We start from the raw sequence: 16,360 nt of genomic DNA on the forward strand, positions 1-16,360 counted from the left end.
AAAATAAAGTGAGGTACCTTGATTGTTTTTGTAGTCTAAGTTTTTTTTCACAGACCATTTGAAAATTGCTAAGGGTTGAAGCAGACCACCTCAAATGATCTTTCCAAATATTGTTTGTACCGTTAGCTAACTATTGCAAAGTGCTTTGGATAAGAGTGATTTATAAAAAAAATAAAATAAAAAAAAATAAAAAAACATTAGGGTGCAGGCTCTGGCCAGGAGTTAGGATGTGGGAGGAGGCTCAGGGTTCAAGTGTGGAGTCTGGGAGGGAGGTAGGTTGCAGGAGCGGGCTGAGGGTTGGGGTGCAGGGTCTGGCCAGGAGTTAGGGTGCGGGAGGGGGCTCAGGGCTCGGGCAGAAGGTTGGGGTGCGGAGCACTTACCTGGGGCAGCTTCAGTTTGTTGCGAGGGGTGCAGGTGGGAATGGGGGGGTGCAGGAGCTCCCATTTGATGCTCAGGGCAGGTGGGGATGGGGATGGGAAGGTGCAGGAGTCAGGGCACAGGGTGTGGGGGGGCTGGGTGTCGGGGGGTGCAGGAGTCAGAGAGGTCAGGGGGCTAGGAGTGTATGAGGGGGGTGCAGGAGTCAGGGCTGGGTTTGTGGTGGGGTGCAGGAGTGAGGGCAGAGGGGTGGGCCAGGTGTGTGTGGGGCTGGGGCAGTCCCAGTCCCGGCCTCCGGGTTACCTTACCTGGCTGGCTGGTGGATGCATCCGTGCCCCGCCGCTGCTCCTTTTCACTGCCAGAGGGAGCTGTAGCGGCAGCAACATGTGAGAGCGGAGACCCCCAGGCCTGCTGTTCCCTTCCCCTGGCTTTTTTCCAGGGGCTGCCAGCAGCAGTGTGCGCCAGGGATTGCACCTGTGCTGCCCGGCATCCAGATGAGCAGGGCAGTAGCACATGTGCGGACGGACACCCCACCAGGGGAATGCACACACCTCCCCTACAGCGCACCCACAGCTGGCCCCTCACCTGGCTGCCTGCTGTAGCACATGGGGCCGCCAGCACCAGCCTGCAGCAAGAGTTCCAGGAACCAGCAGGAGCCCGGCTCACCGCCTGGGAGACCGCACCGCACACTGCTCCTCCAGCACGGCTCTTAAACGGCTCCCTCCCTGCTCTCTCCACAGCTTTTGCCCTTACAGCGGTCCCTGGGGTGCTGGTCAGTGCTGGGCTGCCTGGCCCTGGGGCCCCCTGTAGTTGGCCCCGTGCCAGGGCACTGTGTTTTCATTGTAAATCTGCCTCTGACTACGGGTATGTCTTCACTGCAGAGTTAACCTGGGCTCTTATGTGGGTGTTGTCCCTAATAGCCTACATCCACACACACAGATGTCTTGTTTGGGGTGAAGCCGAAATGCTGCTTTACCTCTCCACTTTGCAGGCTAAACCACTTGCATGCTGATAGTTCTCCAGCACCTTCCTATAATAATTCCCCCTCTCTCCCCTGTGTCCAGAAGGACAAACAAGTTATCCCACAATTCACCAGGACCACACAGACTAGGTCAGCTGATTGAAACACTAAGTACTCTGGAATGTGACCCCAGAAGTCTTAACGCCTTGCACAAGTGAATGCAGCTCCAGTAATTTGAATATGGCTTTGCAGTTTGGCCACTTGCACCCAAGCTAGGCTAACCTGGGGATTGATCACCCAAGTTAACTCATCAGTGAAGACATACCATATGACTCAATATCTCCAGCTGCAAACTGTGAATACCATTACTAACTATATTTTCACAAGAGCATTATTAAAGTGATAGATAAGTACTATGTGTTATGGATAAAGCATCCACAATGTTCCCCCACGATACGAAGGACTTAGTCAATTAATTTTTCTGCCATTAGGTCCAATGTTGGCATGTGAAATACCTTGGCAAAGGAGAGCGTTGCTTTATTCATTTTGTTGTTTATCATTTTCACTGTTGTTTGTTTACTGGCTTGCAGTGCTCAATGAAAAATGGGCTGGAGGGGGAAATGGCAACAGGGAAAGAAATAATTCTTCTTCTTCTTCTTCTTCTTGGAGTAGTGTCCTATGGGTGCTGCATTTCAGGTGCATGTGCACTTCTCGAGCTCTTGATTGGAGAACTTCAGTTAACAGTGTTCGCTCAGCCCCCGCATGCTCCCTGTGCCTCCTTGTGTGGGATACCGAGGCTGTCTAGGGAAGCACAGGCAAACTGCCCTCTGTGTCCTTCTCAACTGCCTCGGCCTGAGGTGGAGCGCTCGCCTGTCCAGGCTAAGCATGCCTCAATTTGTCTAATATTTCATAGTGGTTAAGATAGTTCTTATAGTTAGTTGCTAGTATAGTTAAAGCGAAAGTTTGTTTGTGAAGTAGTGAGAGGATTGGTTTGCTCCTCTCGCAGACACAGCTCTGATAAGGCGTTGGGTACCTTCTGCCCGCAAGAAGGGCAAGCATAGATGCTCGGCACTGGTAACGTCAAGTTTAGTCCAGCTGTCGGGACCCATGCATTCGGCACCAAGCAAGCAACATTGACATCTACTTTGATATGCCCACCATCAGTGGTATCTTCAGCGATCATGGCCTCGGTTACTGTGTCTGTACCGATCCTCTATTTGATACCACAGGGGTTCAGCTATATTAAGGACCTCTCAATAACAGATTAACTGAAATCCTTGCTCCTCATGGGAACCGAATATCTCTCGATACCGAAACCCCAGTCTCTCGACTACCTTGCTCCGGTACTACAGGACTCTCCTGACGATTTTCTGCAGGGGTTCATCCTTTGGATTAGATGGAGGAGAGTGAATGGGCCTTCCAGTCAGTCTCCTCTATTTTTGTTCAGAGTTCTCCAGCATATCCCTTCAGGAACCCATTCTCTGAAGGTCATTGGAAAGATGGGGCTCAGTTATTAAGTTGGTGGAACCAACCCTGCATGCCACCTCCACTTCCATATGGGCCCCCCAATGGTCACACTGGGACCCCTGGGCTGCCTATCAACAACAATTTGCATAGGGAGGCCAGAGTTGTACAGCCCTCTTCTCCCCTCCGCAACCAATCTCCCACTCCCATCCCCCACGAGGAGATGTTTGAGGAGCAAGAAGCTAAGGTAGATAAGGAGGCTACCAATAAACAAGTATTTCATCCTTATCTCCAGACAAGGTGGTTATGTCTCCACCACAATCTATGGCCGATGAGTTTCAGCAATGTCAAAACCTAATAAAAAGGGTAGCTGACACTCTTCAGATTCCTCTCAAAGAGGTCAAGGATTCACAACACAAACTGCTGGATATCTTGCAGTCAGCAACACCCTCCAGGGTGGCGTTACTCATCAATGAGGTGCTATGAAATCCGGCTAATATGGTGGTCCAAACACCTGCCACTATTCCACTGGTGTAAATGTGCAGATAAGAAGTACTATGTCAGAATCCTTAGGGAAACATTTTTTGTTCTCCCACCCTCCACCTAGCTCCCTGGTGGTGGATGCAGTAAATGAATGTGGTAGGCAGCATTTCTCTAAGCGTACTGCATATGAAATGGACCAAAAAGACTGGATGTCTTTGGGAGAAAGGCCTGTTCATCAGCAATCTTGCAGTTCAGGATCACAAATTATCCGGTGGTCACTGCCAAATATAATTTTACAGATTATAGCAAATTCATAGCTGTTGTTGACCAGTGGCCCCAAGAACATAGGGAGGAATTCCAATCCATCATCTCAGAGGGACAATTGGTGGCCAGAACTTCTCTTCAAACTTCCTTAGATGCCGCGGACACTGCTATCAGGTCTGTCTCAATAGTAGTGGTTATGCATAGGGCACCATGGCTGCACCTCTTGGGGTTTCTGAGAGAAATACAGAACACTGTGAAAAACTTTTCCTTCCATGGTTGTAAATTGTTCTCAAAAACCAGGGTTGAGTGCTCACATGCTTTAAAGGGTCTAGGGGCATTTTACAATCCCTGGACATATATCTACACCTACAAATAAGAAAATGTTTAGTAAGTCACAGACTGCCCAGAGCTTGTCCTGCTCAGTTTTCCAGGTTCCATATAAGCAGCAAACCCCCCCCCCCCGAAAGAGGGACAGATTTCAGAGAAAGAGAGCTGCCCATCTGCCCTCCATGACCACCCAGCCATCTTCAAAGCAACAGTTTTGATGGGTTAGCTGGGGGGGGGGGAGTTGAATCTTCCCACACCTGTGGATTTAAAGCTGCACCCATTAGACCATCTTTGAAGACTGACTTGTCAATTTCCAACATGCTTAGAGACAGATCACCACAGACAGGTGGGTCATAGAGATCATAACATCAGGCTGCACCATACATTTTACCTGTCTCCCTCCCTTCCCTGTCCCTCTTCAAGGACTCCTCTCATGAGTTTCTTTAGAGACAAGAAGTGAACTCTCTCCTTTGACTAGGAGCAATAGAGTCAGTTCCTCCTCCTTGCAAGGGCAAGGAATTTTACTCAGAGTATTTCCTTGTTCCAAAGAGGGACAGAGGGTGGAGACCAATCTTAGATCTAAGACTTCTAAACAAGTTTGTAAAGTCTCATAAGTTCAGGATGGTGACTCTGGCAGCTATAATTCCTTCACTAAATAATGGGGATTCGTTCTCGGCCCTCAACCAACAAGATGCCCATTTCCATATAACCATACACCTATCACACAAGACATACATATGCTTCACTATAAGCCAGGAGGATTTCCAATACTGAGTGCTTCCCGTCAGCCTTTCCTCAGCTCCAAGGATGTTCTCAAAAGTCCTGACAGTAGTGGTTGCTGACCTCTGTAATAAGAAGCAATCCTAGTCTTCCTATTCTCAAGGACTGTTCTTATGAAGCGGCCCTTGTTCTGTTCCAGGAGTTGGGTCGACACCTGAATGTAAACAAGTTCACACTAACCCCTGTACAGAGAACACAGTTCATAGATGCAAATTTGGACTCATTGACAGCCAAAGGCTACTTTCCCTTAGGCAGATTCATAATCTTGTCAGGTCTCGTACAGGTAATTCAGGGTAACCCTCAAACCACAATAACTGTCTTCAACTCCTGGGACATATGGCTGCTTGCACCTTTATGAACAGTCAACAAGGCTACGTCCCCACTGCTTCCAAGGTTGATCTGTTCTCTAGTCAGAGACACATTGGACAGACAGGTGACGGTTCCTCTACCGTTTGGAAACTCCTTAGACTGGTGGAACGATCAGCTCAACATCTGTTCAGGCAGAGCCGTCCTGTCCATAGGGCAGACTGGTGCAACTGCCCTGGGCCCCGCACTTTGGGGGGTCCTGTGCTTCAGGGGGTTGGGGGGGGCAGGGCAGCCTGGAGGCTAGCAGGGGTCCTGGCGACAGCAGCAGGGGTCGGGCCTGCTCCCCACACTCACCAGCCTAGGCATTTATTTCTTTTTCTTGCCCTCAGCACCCCAGGCTTGGGCTCAGTCTCTGCAGCAGCAACAGCGAGCGACCTGCCCCCATTTCCAGCAGGACCCTCCACCAACACAGGGGGCCCCCTCACTCGTAGCACAGGTGAGTGCCAGCCAGTAGTCTCCATTGTCCCTTGCCTGTCGCCCCAGTACCCCATACCTCCCCCTTCCACTGCCCTTTCTCCCCCTCCCAGCACTGGGTGGAGTCTTCCAATGCCACTTCCAGGGCCCTTATCACCCCCATGCCTCAAGGTCTTCCTTGCCTTTCAGCTCTCCAGCCTTGGGGTCCCCTCCCTGTAGCACTAGGACCTGGGGTCCCACAGCTCTGCTCTCTCCACCACCCACCAGGACTGGGGTCCTCCAACCATCTGCTTTTCTACCCCTCTACCAATCCCCAAGAGAAAACAGATCTTAGAGTCCCTCCTCCATGCTGGAGGTTCCTGGGGTCCCCCAGCACCAGGCCCTCCAAGAGCCACCCAGTTCCTGAGACATGAGCTCTCAGTGTTGCAAATGTGTAATTACATTTTAAAAAAAAATCCACTGAGGGTAGCGCAACCATATGCATCTGGGAAGTGAGTTTGCTGCAAGGAAGTCCAGGAAGGTGGATTTCAGAATGTTAACGGCATGACACTGATCGTGATCGGTGAGGGTTTTTTTTTAATTATATGAACTTCATTATAATTATAAGAACTACTATATAATATAACAACGTTATAATTATACAGCTTGGTGCTATCAATATTTAATTTGTGGCCAGCAACTGCCCTTGAAGTTCACTGTAACCCAGATTTCACCTGTATAAAAAATGTTAAGGGGGGCCCCAAACAGGCTGATTTGCCCTGGGTCTAGCACCTCCCTAGGAGTGACCCTGTGTGCAAGCACTCCTTTCTGTCATCCAGCCCCATCAGTGATTTTAACAATAGATGCATCACTGTTGGGATGGGGAGATCACCTCAATACCCTCACGACTCAGGGCAGATGGACAACTGAAGAAACCAGTCTCTACATCAATTTTTTGGAGCTCAGGGCTGTCAGGAACACTTGCCTTCATTTCCTACCCCTTATGAGGGGCAAATCAATCAGCAGCATGACAGACAATGTATTCTGCATATTCTATATCAACAAACGGGGAGGAACGGGATCTCCCCTCTGAGTGCTGAAGTGATGAAACTATACAATTGGTGCATAGCTCATCAGATCCAAATTTCAGCAGTCTACCTCCCAGGTATTCAGAACACCACAGTCAGTGTCCTCAGCAGACACTTCTCACAGGATTGCAAATGGGAGCTAGGCACCCATGTACTCCACAGCATATTCAAAAGATGGGGACTACGAGAGGTGGATCTTCACCAACCCAGGAACAGAGAGTGTCCTCTTTTCTGCTCAAGAGGGGTCTGGTCTTCCACTCCTTGGGAGACGTCTTTTATTCCATCTTGGAAGAAAATTTTATATGTTTCCTCCACTGCCAGTGATAATTAAGGGTGACAATCAAGATCAAGAGAGGACAGGGCCAGGATTATTTTTATGGTGCCAACCTGGCTGAGACAAGCTTGGTACTCATACGTGCCTCATCTGTGTGTCCAACTGTCGTTCAAGCTCCCTATCATTCCTCATCTCCTGTCACAGAATGCAGGTTGTGTGGTTCATCTCAACCTAGATGTTCTCTGCCTTAGGATGTGACTCCTGAATGGTTCACAGGGTTAGAATTCTCCTGCTCTGTGCAAGTACAGCAGGCTTTACTGAATAATAGAACGATATCAACATATAGATTCATAGATACTAAGGTCAGAAGGGACCATTCTGATCATCTAGTCCGACCTCCTGCACAGTGCAGGCCACAGAATCTCACCCACCCACTCCTACAAAAAAACCTCATCTATGTCTGAGCTATTGAAGTCCTTAAATCATGGTTTAAAGACTTCAAGGAGCAGAGAAGCCTCCCTCAAGTCACCCATGCCCCATGCTACAGAGGAAGGCGAAAAACCTCCAGAGCCTCTCCAATCTGCCCTGGAGGAAAATTCCTTCCCGACCCCAAATATGGCGATCAGCTAAACCCTGAGCATATGGGCAAGATTCATCAGCCAGATACCCAGGAAAGAATTTTCTGTAGTAACTCAGATCCCATCCATCTAATATCCCATCTCAGGGGATTAGTTCTATTTACCCTGAATATTTAAAGATCAATTACTTACCAAAATCCCATTATCCCATCATACCATCTCCTCCATAAACTTATCGAGTAGAATCTTAAAACCGGATAGATCTTTTGCCCCCATTGCTTCCCTTGGAAGGCTATTCCAAAACTTCACTCCTCTGATGGTTAGAAACCTTCATCTAATTTCAAGTCTAAACTTCCTGGTGGCCAGTTTATACCCATTTGTTCTTGTGTCCACATTGGTGCTGAGCTGAAATAATTCCTCTCCCTCTCCTGTATTTATCCCTCTGATATATTTATAGAGAGCAATCATATCTCCCCTCAACCTTCTTTTAGTTAGGCTAAACAAGCCAAGTTCCTTAAGTCTCTTTTCATAAGACAAGTTTTCCATTCCTCGAATCATCCTAGTAGCCCTTCTCTGTACCTGCTCCAGTTTGAATTCATCCTTTTTAAACATGGGAGACCAGAACTGCACACAGTACTCCAGGTGAGGTCTCACCAGTGCCTTGTATAATGGTACTAAAACCTCCTTATCCTACTGGAAATGCCTCTCCTGATGCATCCCAAAACCGCATTAGCTTTTTTCACAGCCATATCACATTGGCAGCTCATAGTCATCCTATGATCAACCAATACTCCAAGGTCCTTCTCCTCTTCCGTGACTTCTAATTGATGCGTCCCCAACTTATAACTAAAATTCTTGTTATTAATCCCTAAATGCATAACCTTAAACTTCTCACTATTAAATTTCATCCTATTACTATTACTCCAGTTTACAAGGTCATCCAGATCATCCTGTATAATATCCCGATCCTTCTCTGAATCGGCGATACCTCCCAGCTTTGTATCATCTGCAAACTTTATTAGCACACTCCCACTTTTTGTGCCAAGGTCAGTAATAAAATGATTAAATAAGATTGGTCCCAAAACTGATCCCTGAGGAACTCAACTGGTAACCTCCCTCCCACCTGACAGTTCGCCTTTCAGTAGGACCCGTTGCAGTCTCCCCTTCAACCAATTCCTTATCCACTTTTTGATGTTCATAGTGATCCCCATCTTCTCCAATTTAACTAATAATTCCCCATGTGGCACGGTATCAAATGCCTTACTGAAATCTAGGTAAATTAGATCCACTGCATTTCCTTTATCTAAAAAATCTGTTACTTTTTCAAAAAATGAGATTAGGTTGGTTTGGCACGATCTACCTTTTGTAAAACCATGTTGTATTTTGTCCCATTTACCATTGACTTCAATGTCCTTAACTAATTTCTCCTTCAAAATTTTTTCCAGGACCTTGCATACTACAGATGTCAAACTAACTGGCCTGTAGTTACCCGGATCACTTTTTTTTCCTTTTTTAAAAATAGGAACTATATTAGCAATTCTCCAATCATTCGGTACTACTCCTGAGTTTACAGATTCATTAAAAATTCTTGCTAATGGGCTTGCATTCCAAGCATTGCATTGCAGCCCAATCTTGGATGAAGATTATCTGGGCCCCCCGATTTAGTCCCATTAAGCTGTTTCAGTTTTGCTTCTACCTCAGATATGGTAATATCTACTTCCATATCCTCATTCCCATTTGTCATGCTACCATTATCCCTAAAATCCTCTTTAGCCTTATTAAAGACTGAGGCAAAGTATTAGTTTAGATATTGGGCCATGCCTAGATTATCTTTAACCTCCACTCCATCCTCAGTGTTTAGCGGCCCCACTTCTTCTTTCTTAGTTTTCTTCTTATGTTACTTACCTGCAGAAATGGAAGGGATTCTTCCATTGATGTTGTCATCGCTCCCTTTTGCCTGATTCAGTGCCACTTCTAGTCATTCTGGATAACCCTGATTTCTTGATATAAAACAGGTAATCGGTTAGTTCAATTAAGGTCCATTTGGCCGCAATATCAGTCTTTCATCCTCTGGTGGAAGGACTCTCCATAGTTGTTCATCTGGTATTGTCCAAGTTTATTAAGGGCTTGGGGAATCTCTATCCGCAGATTAGGAACTCTCCCCTGAACTGGGATCTCCACCTGGTACTCAGTTACTTTATGAGACTTCTATTCAAATCAGTGGCAAACTGTTCTCTGTTGCATTTATCTGTGAAGGTGGCCTTTTTTTAGTAGCCATCTTATCAGCCCGTAGAGTTGGGGAGATGGCAAATTCCCCTGTTTATGGAGTTCTTTAAGGACAAGGTCTCTTTATTTCCACACCTAAATTCTTACCTAAGGTTCTGTCTGAGTTCCACCTTAATCAATTAATTCCTCTCCCAGTGTTTTTCCTGAAGCCTACAGGAGTTCTCTATAGGAATCCAGTTTACATAGCCTGGATATTAGAAGAGCATAGGCCTTCTACTTAAATAGGACCAGGCAATTTAGGAAGTTATCAAGGCTCTTCTTTTCCTTTGCAAATAGATCCATGGGTCCTCAGTCTTTACTCAGAGACTATTGAGATTGTATCTGGATGTATTATTGCTTATTATGACCCTGCAGGTGTTCCCCCCCATAAACGGTGATAACACATTAATCCAGCTAACAGGCAACATCTATGGCATAACTGTAGAATGTACTGGTATCTGAAATGTGTAGGGCTGCTACATGGCTTCAATACATATGTTTTCAAATCATTATGCCCTGATCCATGTTGTCAGAGCTGACGCTGCACTTTGTTTTCGTTTCTGGCCTCTGTTCTGAAGTGCTCTACTTCATCTTGAGATATTGGAAATGGGAGATTTGCCAGCAGAGAGCAACCCGGAGGGCAGCAAATGGGCGGTGATGACAGAATGTCTTGAATCCTGAGAATATTATTTTGATTCTAAGCTGTTTACCTTCCACTAGATAAATATATTATTTTAATGTTCTGAAGACAGCTAATAGAAAAGATTTCCTTATTATTACCCATTTATATACCAGTATTTGTATTTTTGTTTGTCTAGGCCTATCCCATATAAATTAAATTACAAAATCCTTCATTAAAATAAACAAAGCAGTGAAACCAAAGCTGTTTTGCCTTGAGGCTGCAGAGGTTTCCTTATCTCACCTTGGTGTGTCTAGGTATTGCAAAACATATGTTTCACCTTTAGGGGGAGTCTCCAGCCAGTGGGAAATATTAGGTACCATATGTGCTGCAATAAGCGGAGGTATGATGAGAAGGTGAACTAAGGACGGCCATGCAACCGTCATTCAAATGTGTTGATGGCTGCAATGTCAGTCTGCATCTTCTCACCTCCTCTCTTTGTAGAAGTTAAAGCATTAAAATATGACATTATGGGGGGCATTAGAATTGCTTATCCATATTATTATTTTTATTTTATTTTATTTTATTTTATTTGTTTGTTTGTTTGTTACTGCTGCTATCTATTCTGCAGTAGTGCCTAGGAACCCTCGCTTTGGACCAGGATCCCATTGTGTTAGGCGCTGTACAAACACACAACAATAAGACACTCCCTGTCCCAATGAGTTTACAAACTATGCAAGATACAATGCAGATCTCAGTTAAACTTTCCACTACTGCCCTGATAAATTTTAATTTTGGATGCCTGTGCTCCAAGCCTCTACTTGGCTTAATAAGAAAACACTGTGAACATAATTACTCCTAAATGGGTAACTTGCCCAAATAAGTTCAAGAGCTGGAGCAATAAAATAGCATCATCTCACCCTCAACCAAAAAGCCGCATGAAAAAAAGAAACCAAAGCAGAGACAAAAACAAAGCTCTCAACTATTCTCTTAGTTGTCACTGACACTTTGGCTATGTCTACACTATGAGATAGGGGTATGATTCCTCTCCCAGTATACACAGAGATGTGGCTGGCTGAGCTGTGCTGAGTTCAAACCTTCCTGAAATCAGTATGTACTAGCTGCTACCAGTGCCACTGTACTGCTATTTATACTTGTGTAGCTCAATGAAATCTGATGCGAGTACGTGTATTACTGGGGTATTACACCCCTAGTGTAGACAGAACCTATCAGTCTGATTCCCATTTTGACATTCATGACCGGTTGCCGCCAGTGCCAATATCTCCTGTTAATGTAATGGAAGCCACTCATTTGTAACAAAAAGCAAAATGTTCCAGTATGAGATAAAGATGTTACTTCCTGTAATAAAAAAAAATACAGGGACAGATCCCCTTTCTTCATGAAAAATCAGTTCTGACTTATTTTACTTTCCAAATTTTCTAAGATATGGCGTGGTTGCCCACCTCGAAACACCAAAGCCGTGTTTCAGGACTGCAGAGTAACCTCAGCTTCTGCTGAAGTGAACAGTAATTGTGAGTGCTCAGCCCCTGCATAAATCTGGCTTTAAGTATCAAGTTGAGAACCCAGAATGACTGGAGAGTTTTGAAAATTTAGGATTAAGTAACTTGCATAAGGGTGCTGTGGTCTGATAAACCATAAAATCATAAAAATGTATGGCTGGAGGGGACCATGAGAAGTCATCAAGTCCAGCCCGCTTGTTCTGAGGCCGGACTACGTAAACCTATACCATCCTTGACAGTTGTTTGTCCAACCAGTTCTTAAAAACCTCCAATGTTGGGGATTCCACAAGCTCCCTTGGAAGCCTGTTCCAGAGTTTAGCTAGCCTTATAGTTAGAAAGTTTTTCCTAATCCCAAACCTAAATCTCCCTTGCTGCAGATTAAATCAATTACTTTTTGTCCTACGTTTAGTGGACGTGGAGAACAATTGATCACCATCCTCTTTATAAACAGCCCTTAATATATACGAAGAGAGTTATCAGGTCCCCCCTCAGTCTTCTTCTCCCAATGCTAAACTTACCCAGTGCTTTTTAACCTTTCATTATAGGTCAGATTTTCTAAACCTTTTATCATTATTATTGTTCTCTTCTGGACTCTCTCCAATTTGTCCATATTTTTCCTAAAGTGTGGAATCCAGAACTGGACACAGTACTTCAGCTGAGGCCTCACCAGTGCCACGTAAATCCAGATAATTCCCTCCAATGTCTTACATACAACATTCCTGTTAATACATCCCAGCCTGATATTAACCTTGTCTGTACCTGCATCACATTATTGACTCGTATTCAATTTGTGATCCACTATAATTCCCAGATCCTTCTGTGTAGTTATTCCCCAGATTGTAGTTGTGCATCTGATTTTTTCCTTCCTAAATAAAGTACTTTACATGTATCTTTATTGAATTTCATCTTGCTGAATTCAGACTACTAATTCTCCAATTTGTCAAGATAGTTTTGAATTCTAATCCTGCCTCCAAAGTGCTTTCAACCCTTCCAAGGTTGGTCCTATCCACAAAGTTTAGAAGTGTACTCTCCACTCCATTATGCATGTAATTAATGAAAATAATAAATAGTACCAGACCGAGGACTGGCCCATGTGCAACCCCATTAGATATACCTTTCCAGTTTGATAGCGAACCATTGATAACTGCTCTGAGGACAGTCTTTCAAAACAGGTGTGCCCCCATTTAATAGTAATTTAATCTAGATCACATTTCCCCAGTTTGCTTATAAGAATGTCATGCAGGACTGTGTCAAAAGCCATTCTAAAATCAAGATACATCATGTCTACTGCTTCTCCCTTATCCACTAGGCCTTAAGGTAGTAAAGTAGGAATTGGGAGACATAGGTTCTGATACTGACAGTCTAGGTAAATTGCTTAATTTCTGAATTTTACTTCTCCATCTGTAAAATAGGCATAATACTTAGTGAACAGAGTTGTGAAGATTAATTAAGGTTGGTGTAGCATAATGGAAAGGTAAATCTCTATCAAAGTATTATAATTAAGTGCCATAAAAATGTTGGAGGAGCAGAGGAGAACAGCATACAAAGTAACATACAAAGGACAACAAGCATTCCTTCCTTTCCTGCTCCGATACCCATATTACTTATGTCTTTGCTGGAATGCTGCCATTTGTACAGAGAAACAGAATTGGTGATCCACAGGAGATCTCCATGTTTCACCTGGAATATCAGCAAGGGAAGTTGATGATAGCTTAATTCTTCATTTCCACAATTTCAAATGACAGGTTTCAGAGTGATAGCCGTGTTAGTCTGTATCAGCAAAAACAATGAGGAGTCCTTATGGCGCCTTAGAGACTAACAAATGTATTTGGGCATAAGCTTTTGTGGGCTAAAACTCACTTCATCAGATGCATGAAGTGGAAAATACAGCAGAGAGGTATAAATACTCAACATATGAAAAGATGGGAGTTGCCTTACCAAGTGGGGGGTCAGTGTTAATGAGTAAATTCAATAAGGTGGAAGAGGGCTATTCTCAACAGTTGACAAGAAGGGAGAAAAAAATTACTTTTGTCGTGCTAAGTTGTTGAATGTAATCAAGGTGGCCCATTTCAAACAATCGGCAAGAAGGTGTGAGTATCAGCCCGGGAAAATTAGTTTTTGTAGTGACCCATCCACTTCCAGTGTTTATTCAGACCTAATTTGATGGCGTCCAGTCTGCAAATTAATTCCAGTTCTGCAGTTTCTCATTGGAGTCCATTTTTGAAGTTTTTTTTGTTGAAGAATTGCTACCCACTTTTAAGTCTGTTATTGAATGTCCAGGGAGATTGAAGTGTTCTCTTACTGGTTTTTGAATGTCATAATTCTTGATGTCAGATTTGTGTCCATTTATTCTTTTGCATAGAGACTGTCCGGTTTGGCCAATGTACATGGCAGAGGGGCATTGCTGGCACATGATGACATATATCACATTAGTATATGTGCAGGTGAACTCGTCCCTGATGGTGTGGCTGATGTAGTTAAGTCCTATGATGGTGTCACTTGAATAGATATGCGGACAGAGTTGGCACCAGGGTTTGTTGCAGGGTTTGCTTCCTGGGTTAGTGTTTTTGTTGTGCGGTGTGTAATTGCTGGTGAGTAATTTTTAATGTTTGTTGGATTTTGTAACTTTAATGTTGAATTTCCTGGCTCTTCGTCTTTGGTGTTCTTTTGGTTTTTTTTAAATTAAGCTCCAATATTTTTAATAGAACTTTAATATGTTTTCCCCCATTGTTGCTGATACAAGTTTTACAGTCTTAACTACACCCAATCACAGTGTTTCAAAAGAGAGTTTATAAAACAGACCTGGGTTAAATAATTTAAATAACCAGATACCTCTACTAAGTTTCTCACTGTTCTTTGGATCTGTGTTCCTTAGCTAAAGTAGAGACTGGAGAATTATTGTAAATTTGAGTTTTGTTAGCCAGAATAACACTCAAAGCAGATAAGAAACTACAGAAAACAAAATAAAGTGGTTAGATGATAGTATTTACAATGTCTAAATTGAACTCAGCCTCGGAAGTTACACAATTTTCAAGAGATAATCAGTTCAATTAAGTCCAAGTTTTATTCTAGTCTTGTTATAAAGGCAAACTTCCCCAGTTCTCTACTAGTCTAGACAGGTGATTTTGGTATCAACGTGAAAGTAAGGATCCTTAAATATAGATCCTTATTTATCTCCAGTCAGACATATCTGCCAGTAGAATTATGGGCCTGCCCAGGTCAGTTCAACCAAACAGTTGGTCAGAATTTAGAAAAAGTTACTTAATTATCAAAGAATGTCAGTTTAGTTCCAAGTTACTGTGCCCAGATGATAATTGCAGCCAAAGTATTGCCATTTATCCATGCACAAGACTATCACAGATTAAACCCAATATATAATACGCGGTAATAATTTTGGAGCTTTTCTAATTTCTCTGGAATTTCACCAGTACTGTAAACTTTTATGCCATTTTAAGCAAAAGTTCAATAGTGATAAAATCTTTAGCTTACAAGCCCATTGAGAGTTTCTTCCTCTTTGTCTAAGAAGCTGTAAATTCTCTTGACCATAAAATTGGTGTGATTTTGTAGGCTGAACTCTTTGAAACACTCAAGGTTTCTTGCAGCCAGCATTTGCTTCAGGTAAACGCAGATTCCTGTGAAGAGTGGTGTGAGACTTAGTGTAACGAGTTTCTCCAGCCTCAGTACTCTTGACAGAGCTAGAGATTCAGCATAATTTCTATATCTAGACAACTAAGACTAATTTTTTAGTGAAATGCAAGTACATACCATATATTTTCATTGTTGTGTGTTTTAACTCAGGTATATACTTACTGCAAAGCATTTAACTTAACTAAGTTATCACCCCCGTATCTTTATTCCAAATATATAGGCAAAAGCATATAAAATAGAAAAGAAAAAGCTGAAAGAGTAGGTTAATTCAAAACGTAGCAAGAAATTTGTGGTTAAGCCTAGCTACGTAGCTGCTGTAACCCACATTTGTGTGTGAAACACAGAATGGCATCTGCTGTTTGACATGTTTTAAAGGTTTAGACCTATTTTGGGGTTGTCTGTAACACTATTGTAATAAGCTACATATTTTCTGTGTTGTCACTACAGTAGATAGGAATGTAACTTTTTCTATAAACATAGAGGGTTCAATCCCACACTAATGTTGGGAAAATTTCTTCTCTCAATGTAAAAGTTAGGTTTTGAAGTAAATGTTATTGAAAAAGTATTCTGGTTGCATGCATAAGGCAGACCGTTTCCAATAAAAGCTTTGAAATACCACCGGTCTATTCGTTTGTGGTTATGAACACCTTTTTCAATTTTGCAATATGTATCTACTTAGCCACTGTACAGTAGCTACTATAAATTTGATGTGTGATCTAGGCAGCAGGCTTCATTGCATAGATAGTTCCTCTTCTTTCCTCACTTTTGTGCTCCCATTTATTTCTGTTTTTTAAAGGATTTTGAGTGGAGCTCTAACAATAAAGCTGCCCTATATTTTGTTGTTGGTTTAAAATAAAAGGGGTGGGGAGCGGAATCTGTTGAGATAGGAATTATGTACATATACTTGAAAGATATTTCATTGCTCTCAGGAAGAAATGAATAAATTCCAGTCAGA

The 16,360-nt window shown here is 43.4% G+C and overlaps 1 protein-coding gene across 9 annotated transcripts in view; it reads left to right on the top strand.

Annotated features, from left to right (window-relative positions):
* The window catches only part of TBL1X (transducin beta like 1 X-linked), a 311,634-nt gene that overhangs the window by 170,766 nt on the left and 124,508 nt on the right, over nt 1-16,360 (top strand). Inside the window, exon 3 of one of the 9 annotated variants that reach the window (XM_043500221.1) lies at nt 5,350-5,456. The exons of the other annotated variants lie outside the window; for them this stretch is intronic. The gene's annotated coding sequence lies outside the window, so the exon portion shown is untranslated. The remainder of the gene's footprint in view (nt 1-5,349; nt 5,457-16,360) is intronic. 9 annotated transcript variants of the gene reach the window in all.

The sequence above is a fragment of the Dermochelys coriacea genome, chromosome 1, assembly GCF_009764565.3.
Source record: "Dermochelys coriacea isolate rDerCor1 chromosome 1, rDerCor1.pri.v4, whole genome shotgun sequence".
NCBI classification, from domain to species: Eukaryota; Metazoa; Chordata; order Testudines; family Dermochelyidae; genus Dermochelys; species Dermochelys coriacea.